Below are 19,886 nucleotides of genomic sequence, written 5' to 3'. Positions count from 1 at the left end.
CAAAGACAGTTCAGCAGAGGAAGGAACTGCTTTTCAACAAGTAATGCTGTAACTCTTGGACACTCACCTGCAAGTTTTTCTGGTGGCTTGTTTTTTACCCTTATCTCTCACCTTACACAAAAAACTAACTCAAAATGAACCAAAGACCTAAATATAAAATGAAAAACAAAAAAAAGCAGGAGAAAATCTTTGTGATCTTCAGTTAACAAAACAGTACTTCGATAAAACGCCAAAAGCACGACACGTGGAAGGAAAAACTTGGTAAGTTGGCCTTGATTAAAATTAGGGAAAAATTGATCTATGAACCTATGGGCAGGAGAATGACAAACCACAGAAAATATTTTCAAATCACACATCTGATGAAGGGCATGTAGGCAGCATATAACTCTCTGATTTTAAAGAAATGCTTTTCATTCTTTCAAGCTGAACTCCAATTTCATCTCTGTGAAAAATTCAAAGACCAGATGAACTGGAATTCATATGTCTAGACCACTAGTGGATGAATGAATGAACATTTCTCAGCCATTATTACTTTTCTGTAAAACAGTACACACTAGTAAATATACTCTTATATTCTGGTCTCTTTTTAAACTGAAAACTTAAATGTATTTGCCAGACACTTGATATACTGCAATGTGTTCCCATGGAATGAAATGAAACTTTATTGACTGAAATAACAAGTACTATGGATGGATCGCATGATCTTACAGATTTCAAATTGGTCACATTATGTATTAGCCTTAGGGAGGTTATATCTAAGGAGGGCAGGTCTTGCAAGTATATTCTGAAGGTATATATAGTCTTATATGGATTCGTGAATATGTATTTGTCTAAGTATATAGTTATAGAAAGTTAAGAAAATGGAAAAACTCTGTCATATATTTTACCTATTTTGTTGAAATAGCAATTCCCTTCAGTTTTGATTTTTGCCAAATATACTGTTGTATTATTATTTTCTTTGAAAATCAGAAGCTTTGGTCTCTTCTAGTGGCCATTTAGCCTAACTGCATTTGTCAAAAGGTCATGATTTGCTAAATTTAAATGCAGCCTCTTTGCTAGGCCTAGAATTAGTGCTAAGAACCAAACAAGGAGCCCATAACAAATTAGTATCCCAGGCAGCACTATCCTAGGAATCAGGAAAGTAGTAGGATTGATATTTCCCCCAGATATTTTAAGACCAGAGGCTTATGGTAAACAGGGCTTTCTAAGGGAAGAGTGGGCCCAGCCAGCAGAGTGAGCACAGGCGAATGCTGGCACAGGTGCCCCCACTCAGGAGACCCTGTCCTTCATTGAATGCTCCCCTTGGCAGGCTTGGGATGCTTCGTAACTGTATCTTTGACCCTGTGCCTTGGACTTTGAGTCGGAAGGAACGATGGAATGTGCTGTGCACAGAGAAGATGCGCTCGGTGCGGGTTTGCCCTGTTCCTTGCCACTGGGCTCAGCAGTGCGCCCTGCGCCCCGGCGTCCCGCCCCCTGGGGACCCACGTGCTGAGGGCTCGGCCATCCACAGTGTGCACAAGGCCAGTGCGTCACGCCTATGACGGAGTCACCAGGGACACCGACAGCCCTAAAGGCTAGGCTTTCCGTCCAAGTCAGAACTCGCTTCAAATGCAGGAAGAAGGCAATGGCATCCTTCGAAACGTGAGCCAATAGGAATCCTATCCTATTCTTTCTTATTTGTGTTCCTGCCTGTATTGGCCAACTACTCATATTACCAGACCACCTGACCTGCCTCTTGAGAAATCTGTATGCAGGTCAGGAAGCAACAGTTAGAACTGGACATGGAACAACAGACTGGTTCCAAACAGGAAAAGGAGTTTGTCAAGGCTGTATATTGTCACCCTGTTTATTTAACTTATATGCAGAGTACATCATGAGAAACGCTGGACTGGAAGAAACACATGGAATCAAGATTGCCAGGAGAAATATCAATAACTTCAGATATGCAGATGACACCACCCTTATGGCAGAAAGTGAAGAGGAACTAAAAAGCCTCTTGATGAAAGTGAAAGAAGAGAGTGAAGAAGTTGGCTTAAAGCTCAACATTCAGAAAATGAAGATCATGGTACCTGGTCCCATCACTTCATGGGAAATAGATGGGGAAACAGTGGAAACAGTGTCAGACTTTATTTTTTGGGTTCCAAAATCACTGCAGATGGTGACTGCAGGCATGAAATTAAAAGACGCTTACTCCTTGGAAGGAAAGTTATGACCAACCTAGATAGCGTATTGAAAAGCAGAGACATTACTTTGCCAACAAAGGTCCGTCTAGTCAAGGCAATGGTTTTTCCAGTGGTCATGTATGGATGTGAGAGTTGGACTGTGAAGAAGGCTGAGCACCGAAGAATTGATGCTTTTGAACTGTGGTGTTGGAGAAGAGTCTTGAGAGTCCCTTGGACTGCAAGGAGATCCAACCAGTCCATTCTGAAGGAGTTCAGCCCTGAGATTTCTTTGGAAGGAATGATGCTAAAGCTGAAACTCCAGTACTTTGGCCACCTCATGCGAAGAGTTGACTCATTGGAAAAGACTCTGATGCTGGGAGGGATTGAGGGCCAGAGGAGAAGGGGAAGACAGAGGATGAGATGGCTGGATGGCATCAGTGACTCGATGGACATGAGTCTGAGTGAACTCTGGGAGTTGTTGATGGACAGGGAGGCCTGTCGTGCTGTGATTCATGGGGTCACAAAGAGTCGGACACGACTGAGCGACTGAACTGAACTGAACTCATATTAAAATGATGGCACATGAGGACACACCATACATGAGAACAGATGACATAAAGTGAGGACAGATTTCCTTTTTTGTCCTTTCTTACTCATTAGTAAGCTAAAGCTAGAGGGAGTTGATAGATGTGCAAACATCAAAAAGTGAACTTTTAAAACCTGAATTTAAAAAAAAACTGAGTTAGTTTTGTGTAGTTTACACTGTTCTGGTAAGAATGAAATACATACTCATATATGAACTATGTAATATGAATTCTGTAGTTTTTGGTGACTATACAAGTTAAATATTCTTATATAGGCACTTAAAATTGCTAACACATCATAGAAAGATGAATAGTAAAATAATTTAAAATTAAAGATTCTATCTAGTGGCAAATAAAAAACCTATCTCAATAGAGCCAGAGAAAGAAAAAGAGGCTGCAGAAGAAAGGTGGGGAAAAGCCTTCGATTTTAGCAGCTTTAACATTTTTTTCCCTGCTTTAATGAGCACAGTTTGATTGATATAAAAAGGCATTCTTTAAAAAATCCTTTCCTTGCAGAGTGAGCCTGGGATTTTGTTGCCTATTTAATGATATTAATAATGTCCAAATTTAGTAAGAACTCTTTAATACTCAGTCCATTACCAGTGGCATAAACTACACAGGAATTGTTTTTCTTGTAGCAGTTATAGATTGCATTTATTCACTGATAAATTTATATTTCATCTCCTCTTCCCCAGGCCTGAGTGAACTACTCACAAGCCCAAAGGGGCCTAAAGGTAAAGGTTTTACTGTCTTCTTCTTCAACTGGGCTTCTGAGTATCAAATGTTGTTGTTCAGTCACTCAGTCCAACACTTTGCAACCCCATGGACTGCAGCATGCCAGGGTTCCCTGTCTACTATTTCCCAGAGTTGGCTCAAACTCATGTCCATTGAGTCAGTGATGCCATACAATCATCTTGTTCTCTGTTGTCCCCTTCTCCTCCTGCCTTCAATCTTTCCAGCATCAGGGTCTTTTCCAATGAATCAGCTCTTCGCATCATGTGTGCAAAGTATTGGAGCATCAGCTTCAGCATCAGTCCTTCCAATGAATATTCAGGGTTGACTCCTTTAGGATTGACAGCTTTGATTTCCTTGCAGTCCAAGGGACTCTCAAGAGTCTTCTCCAACACCACAGTTCAAATGCATCAGTTCTTCACTGCTCAGCCTTTTTTACTGTCCAGCTCTCACATCCATACACGACTACTGGAAAAAGCATAGCTTTCACTAGATGGACCTTTGTCAGCAAAGTAATGTCTCTGCTTTTTAATACACTGTCTGAGTTTGTCATAGCTTTCCTTCCAAAGACCAAGTGTCTTTTAATTTCATGGCTGCAGTCACCATCTGCAGTGATTTTGGAGCCCAAAAAAGTAAAGTCTGACACTGTTTCCCTTCTTTCCCCATCTATTTCCCATGAAGTGATGGGACCAGATGCCATGATCTTAGTTTTCTGAATGTTGAGCTTTAAGCCAACTTTTTCACTCTTCACTTTCACTTTCATCAAGAGGCTTTTTGCCTCTTTCTGCCAAAGGGTGGTGTCATCTGCATATCTGAGTTATTTATATTTTCCCCGGCAATCTTGATTCCAGCTTGTGCTTCATCCAGCCCAGCATTTTGCATGATGTACTCTGAGTATAAGTTAAATAAGCAGGGGGGCAATATACAGCCTTGATGTACTCCTTTCCCGATTTGGAACCAGTCTGTTGCTCCATGTCCAGTTCTAACTGTTGCTTCTTGACCTGCATACAGGTTTCTCAAGAGGCAGGTAAGGTGGTCTGGTATTCCCCTCTCTTTCAGAATTTTCCAGTTTGTTGTGATCCACACAAAGGCTTTAGTGAAGTCAATCAAGCAGATGTAGATGTTTTTCTGGAAATCTCTTGCTTTTTCAGTGATCCAGCGAATGTTGGCAATTTGATCTCTGGTTTCTCTGCCTTTTCTAAATCCAGCTTGAACATCTGGAAGTTCTCATACTGCTGTTCTCATACTGCTGAAGCCTAATTTGAAGGATTTTGAGCATTACCTTGCTAGCATGTGAAATGAGTGCAATTGTACAGGACTATGAACAACATTGGTATTGTCCTTCTTTGAGATTGGAATGATTTTTTTTTTAAGTCACTCAGTCGTGTCTGACTCTTTGTGACCCCATGGACTACACAGTCTGGAATTCTCTAGGCCAGAATACTGGAGTGGGTAGCCTTTCCCTTCTCCAGGGGATCTTCCCAACCCAGGGACTGAACCCAGGTCTCCCACATTGCAGGTGGATTCTTTACTAGCTGAGTCACCAGGGAAGTCCTGAGATTGGAATGAAAACTGAGCTTTTCCAGTCCTGTGGCCACTGCTGAGTTTTCCAAATTTGCTGGCATATTGAGTGCAGCGCTTTCACAGCATCATCTTTTAGGATTTCAAATAGCTGAGCTGCAATTCTATCACCCCCACTAGCTCTGTTCCTAGTGATGCTTCCTAAGGCCCACTTGACTTCAAATTCCAGGATGTCTAGCTCTAGGTGAGTGATCAAACCATCATGGCTATCCAGGTACTGAAGACCTTTTTTTGTATAATTCTTCTGTGTATTCTTGCCACCTCTTCTTAATCTCTTCTGCTTCTGTTAGGTCCATACAGTTTCTGTCCTTTATTGAGCCCATCTTTGGATGAAACGTTCCCTTGGTATCTCTAATTTTCTTGAAGAGATCTCTAGTCTTTCCCATTCTGTTAGTTTAATCTACATCTTTGCATTGTTCACTTAAAAAGGCTTTCTTATCTCTCCTTGCTATTCCTTGGAACTCTGCATTCAGATGGGTGTATTTTTCCTTTTCTCCTTTGCTTTTCACTTCTCTTATTTTCTCAGCCATTTGTAAGACCCCCTCAGACAACCATTTTGCATTTCTTTTTCTTGGGGATGGTTTGATCACTGCCTCCTATATAATGTTATGAACCTCCGTCCATAGTTCTTCAGGCACTCTGTCTATGAGATCTAATGCCTTGAATCTATTTGTCACTTCCACTGTATAATCATAAGGTTAGAGGATGTTTTTATATGCAGTATTGGGTTCCAATAAAAATAACACACTGAGTATTTGTTATACACTTAGATATGTACCAAGTGCTTTTATACTCACTGTATCATTTTAAGTCTTATAAAAAACCCTATGGGATAGGCACTAATATTATCCCAATTTGCAGAGGCTAAAACAAGAAGAAGAAAAGAGAGTTAAATATATGATTTGTAGTCTCACAATTTGTTAGTATAGATACTGTGATTTGAATCCAGAAGACCTAATGCAAGAACCATTTAACTGTTCTCTACGCTGCTTTGCCAGTCAAGTCTATTTATTCAGAAGCAGGGGAGTGATTTTGAGAGGAAAGAAGGATGATCAACATCCAAGCAAAGTGACAAAATGGTAGGGGATATCAGATTTTTAAATAGCATGCTATTTTTTTAATAGCACAGCTAATATGAAAATCTCTTTAAATAAAATATCTAGGAATAAACCTACCTAAGGAGACAAAAGACCCGTACTCTGAAAACTATAAGATGCTGATGAAAGAAATCGAAGAAGGCATAAACAGGTAGAAAAATATACCATGTTCATAGACTGGAAGAATCAGTATTGTCAGAATAACTATACTACTAACTATAAGGTAGTCTACAAATTCAATGCAATCTCTATCAAATTACCAATGGCATTTTTCACAGAACTAGAACAAAAAGTTCTCAAAATTTGTATGGAGACACAAAAGACCCTGAATAGCCAAAGCAATCTTGATAAAGAAAAAATGGAGCTGGAGAAATCAGGTTTCCTGACTTCAGACTATACTACAAAGCTACAGTGATCAAAAGAGTATGGTACTGGCACAAAAATAGAAATACTGACCAATGGAACAGGATAGAAAACCAAGAAATAAGCGCATGCACCCATGGTAAATTAATCTATGACAAAGGAGGCAAGATTACACAGTGTTGAAAAGACAGTCTCTTTAATAAGTGATGTTGGAAAAACTGGGCAGATACAAGTAAAAAAATGAAATTAGATCATTCTTTCACTCCATACACAAAAATAAGCTCAACGTGGATTAAAGAGCTAAATGTGAGACTGAACACTATAAAACTCCTTGAGGAAAACATGTGTGTGTATGTTAGTTCCTCAGTCATATCTGACTCTTTGTGACCCCATGGGCTGTAGAGCACCAGTGTCCTCTGTCCATGGGATTCTCCAGGCAAGAATAATGGAGTGGGTTGCCAGTCCCTTCCCTAAGGGATCTTCCCAACTAAGGGATCAAACCTGGGTCTCCTGCATTGCAGGTGGATTCTTTACCAACTGAACCACCAGGGAAGCCCAAGAATACTGGAATGGGTAGCCTAGTCCTTCTCCAGGGGATCTTCCCAACCTAGGAATCAAACTGGGGTCTCCTGCATTGCAGGCAGACTCTTTACCAGCTGAGCTACCAGGGAAGCCCAATAAGGGATTAGTCTCCAAAACTTACAAATGGCTCATGACATTTAACAGCATCAAAACAAATGACCCACACTAAAAAAATGGGCAGAAGACCTAAATAGACAATTCTCCAAAAAGACATATAGATGGCAAGTAGGAACATGAAGAGATGTTTAACATCACTAATTATTAGGAAATGCAAATCAAAGCTACAATAAATTATCACCTTACACCAGCCAGAATGGCTATCATCACAAGCAATAAATGCTGGAGAAGGTGTTGAGAGAAGCAAACCCTCCTACACTGTTGGTAGGAATGTAAATCGGTACAGCCACTATGGAGAACAGTACGGAAGTTCCTTAAAAATCTAAAAATAGGGCTACCATATGACCCTGCAATCTCACTTCTGGGCATGAAAAGTAAATTAGTCCCTCAGTCATGTCTGACTCTTTGAGACCCCTAGCCTGCCAGGCTTCTCTGTCTACGGGATTCTGCAGGCAAGAATAGTGGAGTAGGTAGCCATTCCCTTTTCCAGGGAATCCTCTCAACCCACAGATCGAACCTGGGTGTCCTGCATTGCAGGTAGATTCTGGACATCTGAGCCATCAGGGAAGCCATATTCCTGGGCATATATCTGGAGAAAACATGATCTGTAAAGATACATACATTGCAATGTTCATAGTAGCACTGTTTACAATAGCCATGACATGGAAGCAATCTAAATGTCCATCAATAGGGTCATGGATAAAGAAGAAGTGGTACACATATACAACAGAATATTACTCAGCCACGAAAAAGAATGAAATAATGCCATTTTCAGCAATATGGATGGACCTAGACAGTGTCATATTGAGTGAAGTAAGTCAGAGAAGGAGAAATATCTTATGACACACCTTACATGTGGAGTCTAAAAAGAAATTAACAAACAGAAAGAGATTCACAGACTTCAAGAACAAGCTTATGGTTGCTGGTGGGGGGTGGGGCTAGTTTGGGGGAAAGGAATAGTCAGAGAGTTTGAGATGGACATGTACATACTGCCTTATTTAAAATGGATAACCAACAATGACTTTCTGTATGCACGTGGAACTCTGCTCCATGTTATGTGGCAGCCTGGATGGGAGGAGAGTGTGAGGGGAGAATGGATACATGTATATGTAGAGCTGAGTCCCTTCACTGTTCACTTGAAACCATCACAACATTGTTTGTTAATCAGCTATAACCCAACACAAAATAAAATTTTTTTAAAGATCTCTTTATTGCTCTAAAAGCACAATAAACCTAGGCTTGAGAACCTGCTCCATGATTTCCCAGCTTTGTGCCTTAGGTAAATTATTTACCTAAAGCTTAATGCTCTCACTTGTCAAAATGAGGACAGCAGTAGTGGCAACTTCACAGCATTGTTGTGAGGATTAAATGGCATTACGCACAGAAAATGCTTATCATGAGGATCAAATGGCATTACGCACATAAAATGCTTATCATGAGGATCAAATGGCATTACGCACAGAAAATGCTTATCATGGCGCCTGGTAACTGCTTTACAAGTGTTAGCTACTGGTACTGTTATTTTTAGTATTTTACTTACTTGAGTTTCTTATCTTCAAACACCCCTTTTCCTTCTGTCTTTGTAGTCTGAGTCATTCTTCCTACAATTTAAGCAGGAGTTGACCCCTACCCATTAAATCTCCAGGCAATCAGAATCTTCACTTTCTTCTTGCAATTTTATTTGCCACCCACTAGGTCTCAACTGATTTAGTTCCAGATTATAGATTTTCATCCACACATTTTAATGCAGAACCTTCGTTTTTCTCTGGCTTTGAAGCATATTGTGTTAAATTCCCAAATGGTACCTTCAGAGTTCATGGCAAAGTCCTTATCATAACTCTCAGAAAACTTAAAGTTGTTCTCAGGGGAACAATCATTGCTTTGCATTTCATTATTGAATAAAAAATCTGGAAGGACAATATCAACTTTTAAATGAAATTATACACCTGGAAGGGGAGTACAAATGTAAAAAAAGAGATCACCTCATTATCACTCTTTCAAGATGCTAGAGTGAAACTTGAGTCATTGTATATTCCAACTTCAAAAACTCTCTGGGATATACTAAAGAACATCATTATGCACACAGCAATAAAATGAGGTTATCAGAGGGAGCCACTAAAAATAAAAGATTGCCAAGACAGTTTCTTAAAATGGATACTACAATAAGCTCATTAATAAGTATTCTGAAATAGCTCTAAGATTTTCCAAATGAAACTGAATTCCTTAGAGTTCTTAACTAGTCAAAGGAATCAAATTTATTGCTATTTTTTTCTGTTTGGTTAAATCATCTATACCTTTTTGCTGATCCAGGCAAGAATGTATCTACCTGTATCTATCTAAACACGAAGAAACATTTGACTTGGGGATTGGTATTTATTAGAGTGCTGCTGCTGCTAAGTCGCTTCAGTCGTGTCCGACTCTGTGCGACCCCATAGACGGCAGCCCACCAGGCTCCCCCGTCCCTGGGATGCTCCAGGCAAGAACACTGGAGTGGGTTGCCATTTCCTTCTCCAATGCATGAAAGTGAAAAGTGAAAGTGAAGTCGTCCAGTCGTGTCCGACTCTTAGCGACCCCAGGGACTGTAGCCTATCAGGCTCCTCCGTCCATGGAATTCTCCAGGCAAGAGTACCGGAGTGGGTCACCATTGCCTTCTCCTATTTATTAGAGTACTCATGTGAAAATGAGTGGAATTAGGCTTATTTTTAAAGACCTGGGTTACTGACAAAAGCCTTTTGAATGAAGAATTAGGGTATGAAAGGAGTCACTCCTCACCATCTTGCTAAAGTCCTCTAAACTGCCTTCATAAGGTAGAAAGTCTTCTAATTGCAGAATATCTAGAAATTAGTGCATGTTTCTTCAACAAACCGGCATAAAAGACTTATTTTTGATTGATAAGCCTACATTTATAGATACATATACCAAGCACTTCATTTCTCCCTTTTCCTTTTATCTCATACAGAATAAGCCAAGTTTCAAACGGGATCTAAGGCACGCTTTCAGTACTTTCGGCTCTGTGAACTTCTCATCTTTAATGTTTGAGGTTCTATTAAAATCATTTTCCCCCCTTTCCTTGGTACTTATAACAAAGAACGTTGTTAGTTCTATATGGGGTACGGGGCGGGGCGGGGCGGGGGGAGTCCTGATCCCATTCTCTGCCCAATGCTTAGGCTATCGCTGTGAGGGGCTCCTTTCATCCGCATCCTCCACATGGAGCTGCTTTAGCAGAATTACAAACAAAGAAATGCACAAGAAGTCGTTTGAAAATAATAAAGACAAACTAAGAAACACTAGGGTTTTTTTTTCCCCCACGCAGCAAAGAGAGGTGGAATTGTGGGCTAAAATTGACCACGGTTGTTCTCTGAGATTTTTAGAAATCAGAGATCTTCCAGAGAAAGCCAGCCCGCCCGTGGAAGCAGAGCACCGGCCGGAGCGTCCCGCTCTTCCAACCTTCCTACAATTCCTGGCCCCGCGCGCTCTCAGGAGCATTAGCCCCGGGCCTGTGTCTCGCGCACGAGCCGGGTCGACACACGCCCGAAAGTGGGCGGTCCCGGCGGGGGTCGGCCCGGCCCCAACCACAGAGCGGCGGAGCCTCCGGCGTCCTAGAGCGGCCGCGGGCAGCCGGCGCTGGGCCGGGGTCCTGGGGCTAGTCTCGCGGGTCCTGAGCTCCGCCGCCCGCTTCCGGTCCTGGAAGATGCCGGCCGTCTTTCGCTCGGGGGCGCTGGCCCCGAGTCCTCTCGTCAGGTGGCGACGCCCAGGCGGGGCGGCTTCCTCTGAGGAGTCGGGTTCCGCCTGTTAGGCCCCCGCGGCCTCCGCCTCGAGCCTCCTCCAGCCGCGGAGACGAGCTTGTCTGCGGCGGGCCGGCGGGCGGAGGGCGCGCCTGTGGGCCGCCGCGTGGGTAACGAGGCCCCGCGCCCAGGAGGGCCGGCTCCCGGGCCGGGCGCGCTCCCTCTCGTGTCGCCTGACTTCGGGCGGCCTGGTGAGCCTTCCCGAGTTTTCTGAACGTGAACGTGAAGTCGCTCAGTCGTGTCCGACTTTTTGCGACCCCATGGACTGTAGCCTATCAGGCTCCTCTGTCCATGGGATTTTCCAGGCAAGAGTACTGGAGTGGGTTGCCATTGCCTTCCCCAAGGGATCTTCCCAACCCAGGGATCGAACCCGGGTCTCCCGCATCGTAGACAAACGCTTTACTGTCTGAGCCGCCAGGGAAGTTTTCTAGACCCCTCAATACCGGCTTCCATACGTAGCGGGCTTTGTGAGAAAGAACTGAAAAAATAGGTGTGGACGTGAGTCAGTGCTGTTTACTTCTTGACCGCTTCCTGTGGGCCTGGTATTATTAACCGCTAAACACGGAAACACTTCTTTTCAGTAAATGCTTGGAGATTGCGTGCTGTGCGGCAATCAACACTGCAAGGCGCCTGCAATGCTGCGAGGTGAGAACACTCACCCCTTGGTGAGGAAAACTGTCAGGGCGCGCCCTTCTGAAGCTTATTTGAAGATGAGCGGGTGGTTGGCATATGAAAGACGAAGTGTGTTAGTCACTCAGTCGTGTCCGGACTCTTTGCGACCCTGTGGACTGTAGCCCACAAGGCTCTTCTGCCCATGGAGTTCTCCAGGCAAGAATACTGGAGTGGGTCGCCATGCCCTTCTCCATATGAAAGAGGAAACGGCAACAGATTCTAAATAATTAACCCCCAAAACACATAATTTTAATTATGGCGTTGAGGATTTATAGCAGGGAGATTCCTATGGGACGGAGGTGGAGATGGGGAAGAGACCTGAAAGGTGAGGAAGCATCAGCCAGATTCTGCTAGTATTGCACGCCTAGGGATGAGTAACTGTGAGGATTGACGCTGGAAGGATTTGCAAAGCACCAACAGTGGGCTTTACTCCTGTTTTCTCTTCCTCTTTTATGTCTTTCCCGTCTCCATGGTAAAAGGCGATGAAGCGGGCAGCTGATTTTGGCCCTGATCGGTTTTTACTTATACTAAAGCACCACGCAGTTTCTGTCTCCTGTTGGATCAAAACAAGATGTTTTTGAGAAGCCAAATAAAACAGTATCCTGCCTCTGGTTTCTCATTGCCTTCAAATGCCATCAGCCAGCGTGCCCACCTAGTCCTCAGTTAACCCTACTCAGTTCCAGCTTTTGCTCTGCTGCATCTTCCACTGTTTTCTTCAGCTGATGTTGGCTTCCTTTGGAGTCGAGTCTTCATCTCAAATTTTTCTAATCTAAAAGCTGTTCAAAGCATTACACATTATGAAGCAGTTGTGTTCTTATTGGGACACTGATTCCTGGTATCTGAAATATTTAACTCTAGAAAATGTTTATCCTTTAACCACTGTTTGCTAGCACAATAGAACAATACTATTTTATATAGTTGCAATTATTGATATAGGCACACTTTATGTGTAAGAATTCTATCCAAGTCCAACATATAAATTGTTTACTGTGCCTGGATTCCTTTTTTCCCCACTCCGGAACTTTTCACCTCGGAGTCCTCCACCCCAGAGGCCAGCCAAGAGTTCCAGAACCATTTGAGACTTCCAGGATGGAGGCTGGCTCACCTCATCCCACCATCTACTTTCCTGCCTGACTGGATGTTGTGTATATATCTTATTCTTTAATTTCCTTTGTTTATTGCAGCTCACAGTACCATAATTCTACTTTAGGCATCTTCTCTATGGTCATAAGTTTTATTTGTGAACTAAAAGAGATCTGATTGTAAGATAGCATAGTCACAATACTGTAGGATGTTAATACTAGGTGGTGTCAGCTAGCGTAGCCAACTGTTCCTCCTCTCTGCTTCCACAGTATCCAGTGAATATGTCCAAGACCGGATTATCACATTATGACTAGTTTTTTGCATTATTCTCCACTCACTAATTAAACTTCCCTACTGACAGACTGAGTCTTTCTTTGGTAGAAACCAAAATTTGTATTTTTCTTACTGTTCAAGTAATATAATGACCAATAGAAAAAATTAGAAATTCCAGGTAAGCAAAGCAAAACAAAGCAGAAGGAAATAAAATTCACCCATGATTTCATCATTCAGGGCCGACAGTTTTATGCATTATGTAAATATACTGCACACACATTACATACAGAGGCAATCACACTTTTTCTTAATAAAAATGGAATCACACAAGTTTAGCCCTTTGTAATCTTTTTTGCTTAACAATATGTGATAACTTTTTTCTCTTGATTCACTTTTTCAAGAGTTTTTTTCAGCCTCAGAGTTATTGATAGTTGGGCCAGATAATTCTTTGGGGAGAGAAGGGAAGGCAGGGCTTCTCTATTTTAAGGTGTTGAGCAGCATCACTTTTACCCACTAGATATTCCTCACTTTGGCGTGACTAGCAAAAATGTCTCCAGACATCGACAAATATCCCTGCTGTTGCTAAGTCGCTTCAGTCGTGTCGGACTTTGTGCGACCCCACAGACGGCAGCCCACCAGGCTCCGCCATCTCTGGGATCCTCCAGGCAAGAACACTGGAGTGGGTTGCCATTTCCTTCTCCAATGCATGAAAGTGAAAAGTGAAAGGGAAGTCACTCAGTCGTGTCCGACTCCTAGCGACCCCATGGACTGCAGCTACCAGGCTCCTCTGTATCCCTAGGGGGACAAAATCAGTTAATTTATATAATCATATGTTATAGCATATAATGTTAATCATTTTTCATGACACCTGTCTACCAACTGTTAGAAATCAATAGTAAATGCTTTTCAAATTTTTTTGTTGTTGTTGTCTGCACCTTATGGCTTTCGGGGATCTTAGTTCCCTGCCCAGGGATTGAACCCAGGCTCCAGCAGTGAAAGCCCTGAGTCCTAACCACTGGACCACCAGGAAATTCCTGTAAATGCTTTTCTTTTGCTTTTCACAGTTTGCTTTAGAAATAGTTAGCATCAAATGAATACTAGAAATTTTTAAAACATTAGATGTTTTAAATTCTTTATTAAACTGCAGTAATGCCACCAGACTCATGAATTTTTTCTCATCTTAAAATGTGCCTTCTTTTTAACTCTCAAGTTTGTTATTGTTCAAAATTTAAAAGGTGACTTTGAATGACTAAAGCCGAAGTTATCTCAAAGCAAAGCTATCGTAGCATTGTGAGAAAAGCATTAGAACTTCATAGCCTTTGAGAGGAGTGAATTGCCAAATGAGTGATCTTGATAAAGGTTTCATGCACAGATATAATGCATTTGATGATTATTGTCATTGTAACCTCTTCTAGATTTTTCCTTTTCAAAAGATTTTTAAAAGCATTCTTAAACTAAAAATTTATTAACATCTCTCAAAGGCTATTTTAAAAATTCAAGGGAAGTTTTGGAATCTGTTACATAGTTTAAAAGTTTGTTATTGTTAAGGATATATAGAACATGCACATTGCATAAAATATAAACATGCAGTTTAATGAATGACTACAATTTGAACATCGTGTAATCAATTCAGGTAAAGCGGCAGATCACTGGCGAAACTCAAAGAGTACCCTACTTCCAGGCCCATTCCCAACCAGCTCTTCTGAAGTGTAGTCCACTCCTGGCATTTGTGGGAGCGTCACGGGGTTGCTTCTTGTCAGTCTTACTCTGTAAGTATCAATCTGTTTGCATTAGTTTAGCTCTGCTTGTTTTTGAAGTTACATAAATGGAATCACAGTAATCCTTCAGAGTGTAGTCTTTTTAGAACGGCGTTATGTTCATGAGATATCTCTGTGTCATTGCTTACACTATAATGTATTTATTTGCATTGTTGCATTGTTTTACATGCTGTAAATTTATCATTACCCTTGACAGACATTTAATTGTTTCTGGGTTTTGGCCGATGAGCATTCTTATACATGTCTGCTGGAACGTGTATGTCCACATTCCTAATGAGTATATATCTAGAAATTGAACGGCTGCTTCATGGAGAACACATTCTTCAACCTAATGGCGTAACAAGTTGTCTTCCAGAGTGGTTCTATCAGTTTGTACCCCCACTGGCAGTGTATGAGACTTCCCAATTCTTTATCCTCACTGACACTTGGGGTTTTTTAGTCTTTCTAATATTTAGCCATTCCAGTGGGTTTGTAGCAGTATTAATTTCTTTTTTTCTTTTGACTTGAAGACTATCACACTGCTTGAAGTAAGTCAGACAAAGCCAAATATCACAAATATCATTTACATGTGGATTCTTTGAAAAATGATACAAATAAACTTATTTATAAAACAGACACAGTCAATAAACTTATGGTTAGAAAAACAGAAAGGTGAGGGAGGGATAAATTAGGACCTTGAGATTAACAGATACTCACTGCTATATACAAAATGGATTAACAGCAAGGACCTACCATGCAGCACAGCGAACTCTATCCTGTCTTCTAACAACCCGCTGCCGCCTCCCTGGAGCGGCTTTAATTCCTGAGCCGCAGTGAGGTAGAGCACCATTCCACACGTTCGTGAGAAATGTGATCTTTAACAATCTGCTCAAGCTTCTGGCCTGCTCGTCCACTGTTTTCCTTCGGTCTTCTTTTTAATATTTTATAGAAGTATTTTCTCCATCTTATTTATGTTTCACTCTGTGACTTGCTTCTGTACTTTTTAATGCTTAATATTTTAAAATAGTTTGTATTAGGAATATATCTTATATATAGCATTTAATTCGATTTTGTTTTACAATCCTTTTGAGAGTCATTTTGTTTTCATAGGTAAATGTATTGATATGATAGATATCCCTTCTGTTTTCTAGCTTTTATTTTTTTTTTACTAAATATGCACCATATACTTTTATATTTGTACTTTGTATTTTGTACATGTGTTTCTCCTGAATATGTGAAAAAAATTAGTACTCTCAGTTGCTTTAAGCTCAAAGTTACCATAACTTTATATAACATACTTTATTCTCTATTTCTTTAAAAAAAAGATATTAGTATACATAATTAAAAATTTTTATATATATATTTATATCACCACCATGAATAGTATCCAGTTTCTGCTTCCTACCCTCTAAAACCTAATTTCAATTAACTGCATTATTTTTCTATTTTTTCTAATGTTTGCTTTTATATCTTGAAATGTGGTTTTACAATGATGACTTGATCTGTCAGCTTTAAAACATACCTTTACAACTTCATCTGTAACACAGCAAATCAACAGCTTACACACATCCCATCTTTACACCTGCTTCTCCTTTCCTCTTTTTTAATTATATTATGTCTATATTGTCACAATTCATAAACTTTACATTATATTCCATAACCATAATTTTCATGGTGGTTTTCATCTTAAATTAAATGGATTCACTGCTTTCCTCCAGCACTGTTGGAAATATTACTAGCTCCACAGTGTTGTTAAGAAGATCAAGTGAAAATACTGAGTCAACATCCATTAAACTTAACTGAGGGTTTGCATGCCCTGTGCCAAGTGCCTGAAAATATAGAGGGCAACACTGTTTCCTCTGCCTTTAGGGCACTCCATGTCTATGGAATACACAAACCATTTCAATGCAGTGTGATGAGAGCTATGTCAGACATGAGAACGATGTGCTCCAGACATGGGGATGGGGCAGAGAGAGGATTCCTGGAAGAGTGGTAACTGGGTTGCATCATGGAGGATGAATACGATAGGGCCTCCTGAGGACAGGGTGAAAAGCATTCCTGGCTTGCTGCTGCTGCTGCTGCTAAGTCGCTTCAGTCGTGTCTGACTCTGTGCAACCCTGCAGACGGCAGCCCATGAGGCTCCCCTGTCCCTGGGATTCTCCAAGCAAGAACACTGGAGTGGGTTGCCATTTCCTTCTCCAATGCAGGAAAGTGGAAAGTGAAAGTGAAGTGGCTCAGTCGTGTCTGACTCTAAGCGACCCCATAGACTGCAGCCCACCAAGCTCCTCCGTCCATGGGATTTTCCAGACAAGAGTACTGCAGTGGGGTGCCATTGCTTTCTCCGATTCCTGGCCTAGGAAACAGCAAAGGCAGAGGCCTGAGAAAGAATCCAAGGTCAGGGATTTGTAGGAACTCTGAATGTTCGAATGTGAGCTCAGCGATTAGGTGAGGACAGGAGAAGGGATGGGGCTGCAGAGATAAGCAGAGGGAGTGCCGAGGCCTGCGTGGGGTCACTATGGCGTCTTAAGAAGTGACCAGATCTGCCTTTCTGAGGAACACAGGCAGCAGGGAAGGAGGTAATTCGATAAGACTGGGCCAGAAGAAGGAGATTAGTTGGAAAGTCATCTTGGTCATAACCAGGTGATTCTTGGTGAGACTGATTTCGAGGTTTTAAATGTTTCATGAGACTGAAAATAAACTAGAATAAGGTTGGTGCAGCCAAACAGCTTCGCTAGGTTGCTGACCGCCCATGAGAGATTATTTTAAGAGTGAGTTATCCAGGCTCTGACAAATCGGCTGAAATTGGCAGGATTCTGATAGTATTATTTGGGGACTGGGTCATATCCTTCCATGTAAGGGGTGTGGTGAAGTTTTGTCTACAAGGAATTTAAATTCAAATGGGGGGAAAACTACCCTTTTTCTGGTAGCAGAGTCAGTTCGGAATGGACTGACTGAATTGAATTGAATTGAAAGCAATTCTGGCCCTGCTGCTGCTGCTAAGTCACTTCAGTCGTGTCTGACTCAGTGCGACCCCTGAGCAAGTTGTAACTACCTCATTGTATATCCTTTTTTAAAATCCCTAAGTATGCATAAAAATTTGTTAAAACTGACAGTCTGGACTCTACACCATGGGGGAAATCAGGAAATGCTCTTCCTGTGCTGCAGAAAGAGACCCAAAGGGGTTTGCAGTATACCTCCTCCTTGAGACCAGTCTGCAGTAAGCCATGCCCAGCCAAGTCATCAGTGTGATCTTAAAGAAGACACAGCAGCATTCAAACCTTAGCAAGGGCGAGAACCCTGTGGACCTGCTCAGGAGACCACAGGGCAGAATCCTGGGAGGTCTCAGAAGCAGCTCGAAGATAATTTGACAAGATGATTTCTGGGGGTTAGTCAGAATTGAGACTATTATAGTTTGTGTACTAAGAAAAAGGTGTTTCCTTCTTGTATAGCCGCAGGGTGGTGTGATCTTGGACAATGAGGTCACATGGTAATCCGGGAAACAAGGATAAGGCCAAACTAAGGCAGTGGTATGAGGGCAGCGAGAGTGACAGGAAATAGTGAGGACAGAAAGTCAGGATGCGGTAACATTGCAGCCTGGGCTAGAGATAAATATTTGAAACTCATAATTATAGAGATGAAAGTTGAGGCTGTGGGCATAGATAATATTGCCATGGAGAGACTGTTGAGAAAGAATTTTGTAAATGGTAAATCATTGTTGAAATGTTCGCAATTAATTTCACACACTATCAGAGTGGTTTCATTACTTTATAAGCATGTGTCACATATGTATATTCAGTATAAATTATATCCATGTATATGTTTTAAAAGAACATTTTACCTTTCTTCATATACTAAACTAATAGGGACAAAAGTCTTCAGTGAGTTCATCAGAGCTGTTGGTACCTTTAGTTTCCACTAGAGCAGTAGTATCTCAGCCCTGGTGCGGTTAATCACTTGCTCTGGGGTCAGGTAATTCTTTACTCTGGGGGACGGGTCGGTGCACTACAGGCTGTCTAGAGGCAGCCTTGGCCTCTCTAACCACTAAACACGCTCACTGCTAGTAGCAGCCACCCTCGTCCACCCGTGTGGCAAATAAACATGCCCCAGATATTGCCAAATGGCCCTTGTGGGCGAAATCAGGCCTGTTTGGGCACAACCCTGGGAATGTATATATCCAACGAACTTCATGAGTGAGAAATAGGAGAGTGAGGTTTTGTAAAATAACAGATTCTTTAATGTGGTCCTTCATTCATTCTAGCTGTCAGTTCATTCAGTCATTTCAGTCGCTCAGTCACGTCCAACTCTTTGCGACCCCATGAATTGCAGAACGCCAGGCCTCCCTGAACATCACCAACTCCTGGAGTTCACCAAAACTCATGTGCATCAAGTCGATGATGCCATCCAGCCATCTCATCCTCTGTTGTCCCCTTCTACTCCTGCCCCCAATCCCTCCTAGCATCAGAGTCTTTTCCAATGAGTCAACTCTTCGCATGAGTTGGCCAGAGTACTGGAGTTTCAGCTTTAGCATCATTCCTTCCAAAGAAATCCCAGGGCTGATCTCCTTCAGAATGGACTGGTTGGACTCCTTGCAGTCCAAGGGACTCTCAAGAGTCTTCTCCAACACCACAGTTCAAAAGCATCAATTCTTTGGCACTCAGCCTTCTTCATAGTCCAACTCTCACATCTGTACTTTTTTCTAATTGCATATGTTCTGTGTACAAGGCTCAGGCATTCATAAAATCAAAGCTGTGTTTCCCACAGAACATATCAAAGACAGCCTCAGTAGAACAATTAATTTGCATCAAACCAATTTGGAAACTTGTCAGTATCCATATGAAATGTACATGGAAGTACAGACTAGACACTGCATCCATGGCTCCCCGTGGTTTCAGGCTCTCTTAGTCAATAAGGGCCCAGCAGGAGATCACGGAGAAGGAGGACAGTGCGAGCAGGGTAATATCAACTACTCTAGCTACTACAAGGCTGTCTTGGGTTGGTTGAGGGTTACTTCTTTTCTGAAAGTGGTACACTCCCTTTACAAGTCACTCCCTGCATCCCTTTGGGTAAAGACTGATAATAGCTTCTTTTTTTTTTTTTT

The 19,886-nt window shown here is 41.8% G+C and overlaps 1 long non-coding RNA gene across 10 annotated transcripts in view; it reads left to right on the top strand.

The window, feature by feature from the left end:
* Positions 1 to 10,814: 10,814 nt before the first annotated feature.
* The window catches only part of LOC138988483 (uncharacterized), a 60,904-nt gene continuing 51,832 nt past the window's right edge, over positions 10,815 to 19,886 (top strand). For 5 of the 10 annotated variants that reach the window (XR_011464712.1, XR_011464713.1, XR_011464711.1 and 2 more), the window contains exons 1-2: positions 10,817 to 11,648; positions 14,665 to 14,800. This is a non-coding gene — a long non-coding RNA (uncharacterized lncRNA). Of the gene's footprint in view, positions 12,821 to 14,664; positions 14,801 to 19,886 lie in introns of all 10 variants that reach the window. The other 5 variants (XR_011464710.1, XR_011464705.1, XR_011464709.1 and 2 more) reach the window with 4 other exon arrangements.

Source organism: Bos mutus, chromosome 7, assembly GCF_027580195.1.
Source record: "Bos mutus isolate GX-2022 chromosome 7, NWIPB_WYAK_1.1, whole genome shotgun sequence".
Taxonomy (NCBI): Eukaryota; Metazoa; Chordata; class Mammalia; order Artiodactyla; family Bovidae; genus Bos; species Bos mutus.
This window is presented reverse-complemented; position numbering and strand designations above follow the sequence as displayed.